The sequence below is a fragment of the Ranitomeya variabilis genome, chromosome 4 (genome assembly GCF_051348905.1).
Source record: "Ranitomeya variabilis isolate aRanVar5 chromosome 4, aRanVar5.hap1, whole genome shotgun sequence".
NCBI lineage: Eukaryota > Metazoa > Chordata > Amphibia > Anura > Dendrobatidae > Ranitomeya > Ranitomeya variabilis.
Window position 1 is genome coordinate 613278538 of NC_135235.1, and position 12733 is coordinate 613291270.

The 12733-nt window shown below is 40.9% G+C and overlaps 1 protein-coding gene across 5 annotated transcripts in view; it reads left to right on the top strand.

The window, feature by feature from the left end:
* The window catches only part of SDK2 (sidekick cell adhesion molecule 2), an 826128-nt gene that overhangs the window by 545153 nt on the left and 268242 nt on the right, over positions 1-12733 (top strand). The window contains exon 2 of one of the 5 annotated variants that reach the window (XM_077253407.1): positions 12392-12549. The exons of the other annotated variants lie outside the window; for them this stretch is intronic. The gene's annotated coding sequence lies outside the window, so the exon portion shown is untranslated. The remainder of the gene's footprint in view (positions 1-12391; positions 12550-12733) is intronic. 5 annotated transcript variants of the gene reach the window in all.

A 12733-nucleotide genomic window follows, 5' to 3' on the forward strand; every position in this document is an offset into this window, starting at 1 on the left:
GTATATGCCTATTTAGCTAAAAAGGGCTTATGTCACCCATCCCATTCAGTGCTAGAAAGAAGACTTCCTTTTTCATTTTGGCAAAACTTCCGAAGGGCCAAATATTTGCACTTTTTCTGTGAGTGCAAATATATACAGCTTAATATTGGCATAACTAGTACTTTTGGCTCATTAAATGCTTGTTCTGGCACTCTCGTAATCAGATTAGTCATTCCATTTCTGATATTTTTTGGCCATCTTACCCAGTTAGCTCTCCAAAAATCGACTAGTTTTTATGAATGAGAGCTTCCAAGCTTCCTTGCTTTCTCTGATGTACTGAAATGTCTGCTACATCTCACTCCTTCTCGGTGTTTACTGTGCCCTTAGGTCATTCCGTCTCCCTCCAAACTCTTGTTCTGTGCCTACCGCAATAATTCAGATGAAGTGTGCTCTTGCCAAAATGGATATTATCGTAATGCTCACTCTTGGCAGAGGTCCCACCATTGGTGACCTCCAGAAAGTCATAGACGGCTTTCCTCCTCTGTGGGAACATTAAGAATTACTCTCAGGCAGCAGGTGGATCAGAACTCGCAGGATGGTTGCGGTTTGTTATACTTGGAAGACGGTATGTTTTCATGAGATCTACATTGTTTTAATTGTTCGGCATCAGACCCTGTGGACCTTTAGCTTACGACGTCCACATTGGTATCGATTTTCTCTTGAGGTTTTCAAGGTAAATTCATAGTGGAATATACTGTATTTGCTACATACTATCTCTTTAAAAGGGGTTTCCACATTTGAGGAAAATTTGTTTAGTTTTTTTTTAATTAATTAATCAATACAGTGCCAGCCCATTTCCCCCCTCCATCAACACCGTTCTCGAAAAGTGAAATTTTCGGGTCTACATAAACATATTCATATAACTTTTGTCTTTTTTTTCCGAGATACATGGGGCTTAGTTTTTACATACTTTGTTGCAGATATTGGGGGAAAATGTCCCCAATGGACAGCTAAAAAGCATTTTAAATTGCATTCCCTTTTTTACTAAAAATTATTTTTATATATTGGGCATATTTTTTTGGACAGTGTAGGGCTAAAAACAGCCATTTGGACTGGCAGTGTTTCACATTTTTTTAGTTTTAGTTTGTTAATTTTTTTCTTCTTTTTTATTAATTTATACTTACATTACTTGCCAGACCTGAAATAACAAGCTCTTTTCACCTATTGTGTCCCCCCCATTTCCTTGTAGATTGTAAGCTTGCAAGCAGGGACCTCACTCCTAATGTCACTGTTTAAATTGTCTTAACTTGTATTGAATTTGTCTGTATATGTCCCCGCTTAATTGTAAAGTGCTGCGGAATATGTTGGCGCTATATAAATAAAGATTATTATTATTATTATTACATTTATTTCACACACTGTGCCAAAATACCTTTGGGAGGCATATAAACATATTGATACATTTTTTTTATTGCCGATTTCTCCTGTAACTAGGGATAGAATATTAGCCACAGTTACAGGTGAAATTCAGCCTCCTGGCTGCATAGAAGACCTGATTGGGTCTTCTAGATCCTTGCAACTCTTTTCTCCCTTCATCCGGCGATCTTATAATTACTGGGCATGGAGGAGGAAGCACTGTCTACTTCTTACAATTTATACACAAGCGCTGGTTCAGCATTTTGTACACAGAAAGAGGAAGTCAGAGATGGTAATACATTATGTCTGCCTTCTCTGTAGAGAGTCGGCCATATCTGAGAGGTGGATCCCCACAACTACACAATTTCATGCAAGCCACGTTCTGTACATTGACGTTTTAGAACATTGGCGTAGAGTAAAGTGCAAACCTTCGGGATGTTTAAAGTCTATGGGCTGTCTGAAACTGCTAAACTGTATGTTTTTTTGGCTAAAATTAATGTTTGTAATTGGATTTCATTGAAAAATTTGCAGCATTTGCCTCCTATAGCCTCTGAGAATCTGTCAATGAGCTTGTTGTGATGGGCAAATGAGAGAGTTTGAAATTCTTGCCTGTCTTGTTCTGAGCTCCTCCCAGCTGACTCATGACCACATCAAAGTTGAATTTCCAGGGAACAAAAAGCCTGTAAAACCAAAATCTTGCAACATTTTTAATGAAACCCAATTGTAAAAATTATTTATATCCTCAAATACATTCATTGAAGTAAAAGAAAAAAAATTAAGGGAACCTGTCATCTAAAAAAAACATTTTTAACCTGCAGATATGGGGTTATTCCGCAGCTAACAGCATTCTGAAGCCATGCGGCTGCCATAATGGGAGCTTGGCTACCGGGAAGAAACAAACTTTATTCCTCTCTGCAGTCTCAGGCTTTTAGTTATAAAAGTGTGGTTGGCGCAACTTCAGTCACCACTTAAAACATAGTGAGCGGTGGCTGTAACCACACTCCATCACTGACTGACAACCGTCTCGATACTGATCCACCCAGCACCAGCCTCTTTAGCTTGATTGATAGCTAATATGTAATGATTGACAGTCTATATAATAGCAGGCGCTAGGCAAGGAAATCAGACCATGACCTATCAATGAAAGGGAATCTGCCAGTAAGCTAAATACATCAACACCTTTATAGCTTCTATCTGTTACTGCATTCCTGAAAAATCAGCATTTTAATTCATAGGCAAATTAGGTTTTAAGTGCTCTGGGTGTGACAGAGCACTTTCTGAGCCTCTGCCTCCCCAGTTTGTCTCCACTCCCAGACTCAGCCTATTTAGCTTGATGGTAATCTATAAGTAAGATCAACCAGTCTAAACCTCACATATGAGCATGTAGGTTTTAGAAATGTAAACCTATCTTCCATCTGTTGCAGAATTCCTAAAAAAAATGTGTTTTAATTTAAATGCAAATGAGACATTTATTGCTGTGGCCATGATGGAGCACATCTCAAACCTCTACCTCCTGAGGTTGTTTCCCTGCCTAGCACCAACCCTTTAGCTTGAAAGGAATCTGTCAGTAGGATCAACTCCCCCAAACCGCATATATGGTCATCTAATTTTTAAAAGCTACTGTATATCTATATTTTCTATCTGTTCCAGCATTCCAGGAAAGTCTGTGCTTTCACTCATATGCAGATGAGACATTAAGTGCTTTGGGAGTAACAGAGCACTTCCCGATCTTCTGCCTCTTCACGCAGCATCGGGATCTTTAAGCTTGATTGGTAGCTCACTCTCTGTTTGACGTCAGACGCCTTGGACAAGGAAATCAGACCCCGAGTTATTAATAAAACCAAAGAGGCTGATGCTGTGCAAGAAAATAAGCTGGAAGAGCAGAGGCTTGGGAAGTGCTCCGTCACACCCAGAGCACTTAACTCCTCATCTGCATATTCATTAAATTACTGTTTTCTTAGGAATGCAGCAGCACATGGAAGATATAAAGGTATTGATGAATTTAACGTTCTAAGACCTGCATGCCCATATGTGAAGTTTGTGGGGTTGATCTTATTGACAGATTCCCTTTATTAAGAGAGCCTAATGTGACATATCTGTTACACAATTTCCTCAAAGCTGCATTTTGAGTGATTGGATTATAGTGCCATATTTGTATGTTCTCCTATATTTGTCATACACATATTTTTTTTCTGATATGCCTATAGTATCGCGTCCCCTACTCTTCTTTTTCTTTTAAAGATTCATATTAACTTCCTCACTGCCTAAGGGTTCGCCATCACCCTGAGTGGCTCATCTTGCAGGTAGTTAACATACTCACTCCCTCCGCTCCCATCATATTGAAGCTGTCAGAGACAAGTCTCTAATTACCGTCTAATTTTACAAACTCGATACTTAGCGGTGACATAGAAATCCGGAGTAGCAATTGAGCTTGTCATTAGGGAGCAAAGAAGTAGGAGGGAGAAGTGGGACCGGAGGGATTGAGGGAAGGAGGTGGGTTTACAGGTTGCCCAAGAATATATGATAAAGGTGTAAAAAAAGTAATTCGGAGGGACCCATGAGTGAATAATCAGTTAACGCTCTAAATGTATTATGTGATTATCTTTGTGAGTATTGATTTATTTATATCATCCGGGAATTCTTTCCTGGTTTCCGTAAATCTGATCCTTCCTTGCATTCCTGGCTCACAGTGGCTTATTGCTTATATTTCCAGCAATAAGATCCCACATTCATCTTGAAAGATACACATTAGAGGAGACTCACCCCAACTCTCCTGCAGTGGCCATTTTCAGAGATAAAGGATGAAGCATGTTGGATTCCAGTATGCCCAATCCTTTGTATTAGACATTAGAGATAATCAGATGCCAGAAGAGTTTGTCAGCTGATGAATCTCCCCAATGTAATCACTGAGGACGCTTATAGACTGGGGAAGTCGAACATTTTGCCCATAGCTGTCTAAGGGAGCCCATACTAATTAGATAAAACTCAAAGAAGATGGTTGATTTTGACCTTAATGAACGATCACCGGTGTTTTCGATGAAACAAATGATCATTTATTTCTTCTCATCAATGAAAATTCAAAATGGTTCAAAACACCAGTCAGGCGGCGAATATATTTAAAAAATCAGAGTAATGAGCCGGGGCATAACTTGGTATACGTGTGATGCATACGAGCAAGTTCCCACTGTGGCCACTTCACAGACAGAATCCAAGAGAATGAGCAAATACCCTATAGTCAGTAAATAAGTACCGTAAATACTAATAGTACATGAAATAACATAGGGTGCTTAGTTAATACTATTTTGATTAAAAAAAGTGTAAAAGCCATCCCACCACGGCAAGGTGTACCCATCGGGGCTGTTCTATTCTATGTCTAGTATTAAAATCGTACTATGTGTCAGTTGACCTCAAAGGGAATAAGGGCAAAGCAGGACAGGAGCCGACTGTTCAGCCATCTGTCTATCAGAAGCTTGGGTTCTTGGGTTTTGTTGTATATATTTGGCCAGTTTTCAGTTCCATCTACATTGGAAAAAATCCAGTATTGACTGTTAAAGTCTGCAATATATTTTGGGCCATCGATGAGTAATCGTTTATCACCCCATCTTCATCTAATGTGTATGGGGGGCTGGGCACCTTCATTAAGCAAATCTAAAATGTGTAGCCACTTGCCCCATTGATAAAAAGAATGGTAATACCAAGTTATTAATTTATTCATTAATTTCCAGGTAGAATAACCGAAGAAAAGCGCAACATAGAATTGCAAGAAAAAACATATCCAGAATTTCCCATTCAAGGGTCATTCAATTAGTTACTTAAACAGTAAATGATTCTTATTTTACAAATGGGGTTACAAGCCACATTACACTTCCAAATGGAATTTTGCTTCTTTCATGAAAGAGGAACCCAGACGTTTTGACCAGCCCAAGAAGGAGGATCTCATATTGATTTAAGCTGTCATGCTGCTGCAGTGCAGCGTAACACAACCTCCACCAGAGGGAGCTTGAGAGGGAAGTGAGACTGCGTACACAGAGTAGCTCCACAGAGCAGCAGCACAGGCGCCACCAAGTGGCGAGAGAGTGGTCAGGCAAACCGAGTCAATAAACGTTCAGAGGCAAAGTACAAAAAGGAGTACGCAACATACGTGGTCAGGAGCAAGCCAGGCGGATCAGCAATGGTCAGAAGCGGATAAGACAAAGACAGAAAGCAGAAGTGAGTCCGAATACAGGCCGAGTCAGAAACCAGATAATCAAACCGAGAAACAGAGAAAATCCTGGAAAAAGGGCAGATAGAGGAAGACAACAGACACGGGGCAAGTCAGGGATCACAGCAGGACAAATCAAGGGTTACCAGAGTCAGGTTCACACGCCGAAGGCAGAACTATAGCTGACACCACAAGCAGGATGCCAGGAAGCTGAATAGCAAACCTGAACCCAGAGTGAGGCAGAGCAAAGTTAACCCTTGACACGATCCGCTTGGAAAAAGAGCAGACAGGGCTAAACCCTGGAACAGATCATGACATCAGCATTGCTTTCCAAAAGTGTAGGTTTTCCATTAAAAGGGTTGTACTCATCTTCTATCTTCAGGAGCGCAGTGCTCCCCTGCCTCCCAGCTTCCTGCTTGCATGAGGGTCTTACACTTCTGGAGAGTGACAGTATGGATTGCACCGCTGGTCCAAGCTATGAGCTCTCCTATGTTGCCAGCAGAGGCATCTTTGTATCGAAGGAGCACAAGGGTCTTGAAGTTTGCCATGTCCAGCAATCCCTTAACTTGTAAGCACAAACTCCTTGCCTAGGAAACAGACTGCAGAGGTGTCCGGTAACATAGGCAATAAGCACTAAATGATAGGATTAAAAATTCCTCCATTCTTCAGAACAAAGAAAATATCTAAAAAGAGGTAATTGGAAAAGTTGCGATTTTTACAAGCACTTTGCAATTTTACCTATTTATCAAGATGAGACAACCCCTTTTAAGAGAGGAGAGAGCAATCGAGGTAACAAGAGAAGAGAAGGTTTACCTTGTAAAAGAGGGAGAAAACAACGCCATACATTATTTACCGAGGAGAGCACTGCAACAAGATTGTCATTTTTCTGCTGCCTTCCCTTATCCTTGACAGCTTGATGCAAGTGAAATGTCTTATTTAATGCCAAGAAAGATGTTTTTAAATACCAGTTGCAGTGCTCAAGGACTGTCAGGGAAATGGCTGTATTTCTCATCGGCAGAGTTTTACTACACTTAATGCTAACCCGACTGTCCGGAAGCAGCGCCGCAGAAAGGTTTGTTCACTCCTTCCCAAGGCCGGGAACTGTTTCTTCTTCTTCACGGTGAATCCTTCTTTTCTTCCCTTTATCGATCTCCTCCAGGGCATTGATTAGTCTAAAGATAACTGCAAAAAACCACGCTGTGTAGACCCCGCAGGTGACTTGTCACAAGCTATAAAAGGCTTGCCGACAACTGGGAGGAAAGTGCAGTTTGAATATCTTTTTTCTTTCATCCACTTTTTGACCCTGTTGAATGATTTCTCAAACCGTCTGCCTCCTCTTGTCTTTTTATGCCAATCCTGGCAGCCTGGCACATGCTGATCTTAAAGAGAAATGGTCATCAAAAAGTGATCTGTGAATTTCACATGTTATATCCCACCCTGAATGTTACAACTTGGCTGTTGTCGGCTGGACTGTTATCGTGATGCTCCTGTTTGGCATTGAAATACCCTGTGCCACTGCGTTACCAGCTACGTCATGACAGGCAGGATGTAGTCGAATATCAGTATGGTGACCAAAGGAGCAGCATCATTCTACAGCCCTACGCTATAACACTAAGACTAGAGTCACACAAGCGTATATTCACTCACTCGAGAGAATCAGGTCAATTATGCCAATCACACTCTGATCAGAGTGTGATCCGATTCTCTCAGATGAGAAGATGGAGGACAAAAACTTCTCCATTTTCTCTACTGAGTCAGTTGTTATCCGAGTGTAGTCCGATGATTTCCATGGACTCATTGACAAGCTTGGCCGAGTACAATCCAAATAGCAGATCAAATTCGAGCATGCTGCAATTTATCTGCTCAACTCTTCGGCCGCTCCGTTCCTCACAGTCACTCATCCGGTCCTTGCCATATCTTTAGATCGCTGCTTGCCCTGAAATCCTGAGGCCTCTCACACTGAGACGGGACTTCCAGCTTTGATGGTGCCTAGGAGGATTCCGGGCATGCGCCCATAAGGTCATAGCACACACGAAGATATCATGACACGGAGAACTTTCGAATGCTTGCGCAGAACCCTCCCGGGTGGAGGTGATCTGAGAATATGGAGAGGACTGGACAGAGACCTGAGAGGTGAATATAAGGATTTTTTTTTACATTTTGATGGTTTATAAAAATAATGTCCAACAGCCGCCATTTTGCTGAATCTGCGTAGAAGCAAATTAGGAAAAATATGCATTTTGGCGATTGCCGGTTTCTGTGAAATTCAAGTAGAATTCAATTCACTCATTTCTACTGACAACTAAAAGTCAATAAGAACATCATCTTGTTGACAGACTAGAAAGACAAATGGTAGAGAATCATAGGGGTAGAACAAATCTGCTGCACTGGCTCTGGAGGGAATATCTTAGAGAATTCTTCTTCCAAAGAAGAGAGAAGAACCTCCTGCCAGATGTTCCACATGTTAATGTAGAAAACAGCATCCCATGTCCTGTCAGTAGTGGGAAAAACATGGGTAAGGACCAGTTTGTTGTCTTTTCAATCCGTTCTGGTCTGTCCTATAGATATGCTATATATGATTCTCATGGTACAACCCAATCTAAGGTGATTTTTAATATAGTTTAAAGGGATATTCCAAGAAAAAGAAATTATATCTTAAAATACTTTCGCTGCTTTCCAGCACTTACATGGTGGTGAGTAGTCCGCCAGGGCCGTGGGGTACCCGGTATCGGGTCCGGTGATGTTCACAGGGGGATGTCACGTGGTGACCCGGTCCGTGGCCCTGGGCGCCCATGTAAAAGGGGAAAGTCTTTAAAGGGATTTAATGAATAAAGTTTATGTTCGTGATGCCACCTGTGGTATTCGGTCAGTGGGGACCGACACTGCTTTAAGGGGTCCTCTGGGGTGATGGTATGGCAGCTAGATGGTATACCTTTCCACAGGTGAAGTGTATTCCCAGGGCTTCCCAGTGTGTAGACGGAAGATGGTGAATGGCGCAGTAAAGAACGAGGACACAGGTTTGAAGTATCTACCTGGTTTACTGAAGACTTCAGGCAGCCGCAGTCCAGGCTACCAGATCACAGGCCAGGCAGGGTCCGGCCGGCTTGGAAGCAAATCCAGAGTCCCCTTTACCAGGTGGAGTCAAAAGCCTTCCTCTAGCATGGTGGTGTTGTAGTTCCTTACTGCCTATGGCTTCAGATAAGGTCCTCACAGTTCTTCTCTCTGTCCCCCTTATAGGATAAGATAATACTTGCATGACAGGTAACTTGAGCCTTTTTACAGGGACTCTAGCACGCCCCAGGCTCTATGTGTTACTGTGTCTCAGGTGTGTGTGGCGGACAGGTAACTTGCAGTTAAGCTGTCCTGCCGGTCTTTGATGTAAGTTGTAGAGTCCCTTACAACCTCGGTGGTTGGGCTACCGGTTATCTGCGCCTCAGAGGGAGGCAGCCTGCTCTTACCTGGTCTCCCCTGATGTTACTTTCCTGTTGTGCTTCTCTCTCCTTCACGCTCACTGAACAATGTTCGGCTTTCTGTATGTCTTTTCCCAGGAGCTGTAGTGCTTCAGACTACACGGCCCCTTCGTACGTTCTTCCTGCCTCAGACTGCTCCAGTCTGCTTCCTGGCACTTTCTGAACTGAACTGAACCCTTTCCCTCCAGATCAGAATGTATTTATAGGGGAGTTCACACTAAACTAGGCTTAGAGCTCCCCCTTCTGGCCTGTAGTGTGAACATGTTGTATGCATTGTGGTTACCTGATAAAAGATATCCTTCATCGCTTCCAAACGTGACATCACTCTCCCTGTGAGGAAAGTAATGTCACTGTGACAACCAGGACCCTGGGGCGCCACAGTGCCCTTTGGTCAAATCCTCAACACACTGGAAATTACCAAAATTACTCCCTCAGACAATCAAAGGTGACAACAATCACATGGGATGAGATGGTTTTGCACCAGACCAGAAAAGACCCAAGGAAGTGCCAGGGGATGTGAGTATAGTGTTCTTTATTTATTTTTGCCCTACATGCACAATGGAAAGTCCACACCAAAATCCTCTTAATTAGATGTGGCTGCTGCAGATGTTCCTGTGGATTCTGCATGTATGACAGCTATGGTATGTTTTGTTGTTTTTTATTGTATTTTATTTTTCTTTTTTTTTTTTCATGACTTTTTGGAGCAGAAACTTTCCAGAAACCAAGAGGAGTTAAAAAACGTGGAGTTTTGATTGGTGAGTAGGGGTGAGTTTTTTAGGAGTTTTGGAGCATAAAATAGAGTGGAAACTTCAAGTTTACACTTTTCAAAAGGGTTTGGAGAGTTCCACTCAGTTTCCAATCTAAAAACACAGCAAAATGACTAATTGTTCACATACTCTCTTACAAAATTTCAGAATGCTCAGTGTGAACTTACCCTTACGTGGCCAAAGAAGTCCAAACGCCTTACTGGGAATGGCAGGTGGTGAGACATCGCAGGAGATGAGAGAGGTCTTCTCCATAATTGTAACCTCATGTTTGGATAGAGAAGAGTTAGCTCCATAACAGAAACGATCCAACTAGTGCTTATCCCTGAAGAAGTACAGCACGTGCAAGTGGATCATGAACTAGACCACGGCCTTAGGAAGGTCACGGACACTTTTCTTTGCACTGGTTTTCTAACGACAGGCGCCCTTTATTTATCGCATCATTGTGCAATTTAATATTCCACCGGCTTGTCTCGTAGAGCAGGAAAATAGTTTTAATAGAGAGCGAATAGGGAAATGGTTGGAAATAACACTGGTTTGTAATGGGCTGTAATAAATGATTATATCCGAGGCAGTGGGATAGCGATCAAATCTTCCTGGCTTCTAGGGACTGTGCCAGCTTCAAAGATTTGCTCCTGGAGAAAACAATAGTCCCTGGCAGCGCCATATGTTGTTTTTTTTATCCCCGCAATCCTTTATTTACAGGCATTTTTTTAATTAAAACATGACATAATGAGATCCAATCCTAATATTACTAACACAAATACCCATGATGAGAATGTACTGAGATGGGAGCGGCATTGCCAGCCAACAGGATGCCTGGCAGGAACAAATCCAAACTTTTCATTTCACATTTTCCTATCAGTGTCGCTCAATGGTTCAAGCAGTGTCCAGATGGAGCGGACACAGTACAGGTTGTCGTCTCATAGCGAAAGATCAACATAATAAATGTGGTATACTATAACTATAGTACGTTATTTACCACATTCTTCTTTATATATAGGCTGTAGGACAGTACTACGTCTCGTCTCTTATAACTACATTACTTTACACTAATCCTTTTCTTCATATATAAACTGTAGCACAGTATCAGCTCTCATAACTGTTATCTACAGCACCACAATGACCACCGTATTCTGTTTTATACCTAGACGTGAGCACAGTACCTCTAATTATATCCTATAATAATATTATTCTGCACTAGTTTTCCTCTTTACACACATTTTCCGCAATGTATATACTTCATAGCACACTACCACTTTTTATATCCTATATTATATTATTGTCTACTAATCTTCTCTGTGACAATATCACAGTGCCACTTCACATATCCTATAATTACATTATTGTGCACTAATGTTCCTCTTTATATATACACCATAACACAGTACCTCTTCTCATATCCTATAGTCAAAAAAATTGTGTACTCATTTTCTCTCTCATGCTGTGTTTATATATTTATTGTGTTTGCTTATATAGTGTCATATTCCACAATGTTTTACAGGCAACATTATCATTATCACAATCTGAATTCCCTGTCCAGTGCCTGGAGAGTATATATATATATATATATATATATATATATATATATATATATATATATATATATATATATATATATATATATATATACATATATATATATATATATATATATATATATATACACATATATATATACTCTCCAGGCACTGGACAGGGAATTCAGATTGTGATAATGATAATGAGTATATATATATACATATATATATATATATATATATATACATACACAGCTCTGGCAAAAATTAAGAGGCCACTGCAAACTTTTCAGTTTGTCTGATTTTTCTCTTTATAGATATATTTTTATTCTATAAACTACTGACAACATGTCTCCGAAGTTCCAAGCAATACATTTTGTATTTAGTTTCTGAAAAGGAGAAATGGTCAAAATAACAAAATAATGCATTGCTTGCAGACCTCAAATAATGCAAAAAGACAAGAAACAACAAGTTCATAATCATTTAGAAACAACAATACTAATGTTTTAACTCAGGAAGAGTTTAGAAATCAATATTTTGTGGAATAACCTTGATTTTTAATCACAGCTTTCATGCTTTCATGCGTCTTGGCATGCTTTCCACCAGTCTTTCACACTGCTTTGTGGGACCTTATGCCACTCCTGGTACAAAAATGTAAGCAGTTCTTCTTTGTTTGATGGCTTGTGTAATTCCAGCCTTGCTGAAGCATCCCCAGATCATCACCGATCTGCCACCAAATTTCACAGTGGGAGCAAGACAATGTGGCTTGTACGCCTCTCCAGGTCTCCATCTAACCATTAGACGACCAGGTGTTGGGCAAAGCTAAAAATTATACTCATCAGAGAAGATTACCTTACTGCAGTCCTCTAAGGTCCAATCATTATGGTCTTTGGCAAACTTCAGCCTGGCTCTCCTTTGCTTCTCATTGATGAAAGGCTTTTTTCTAGCTTTACATGACTTTAGTCTTGCCTCTAGGAGCCTGTTGCAAACTGTTCCTGCCGTGCACATCACCTCAGCTGCCATTTGCCATTCCTTTTGTAGGTCACTTGATGTCTGGTGCTTGGCCTTGTTGTAATGGACTGCCGTCTTAGAAATTCTAAGGATGGAGGCAACATGACGCTCACTGTGTCCCTCTGCTAGTAAAGCCAGAATTGAACCCTTCTTTTCCTCAGTCAAGACTTTTCTTTTCAACTACTTAGGTATGGTTAAAAGTTATTTCGAGCTTGTCCTATTGCAAGAGGATTGTGAACACCACAGCAGTGTTTTATATACTTTCCTTCGTTAATTAAGATTTGGTTCAGGCCATCACCTAATCAGAAGCACATTAAGTAGAATGAGGTGTACTCTGGTTGGAATTCAACTGACACTGGAATGGAATGACTT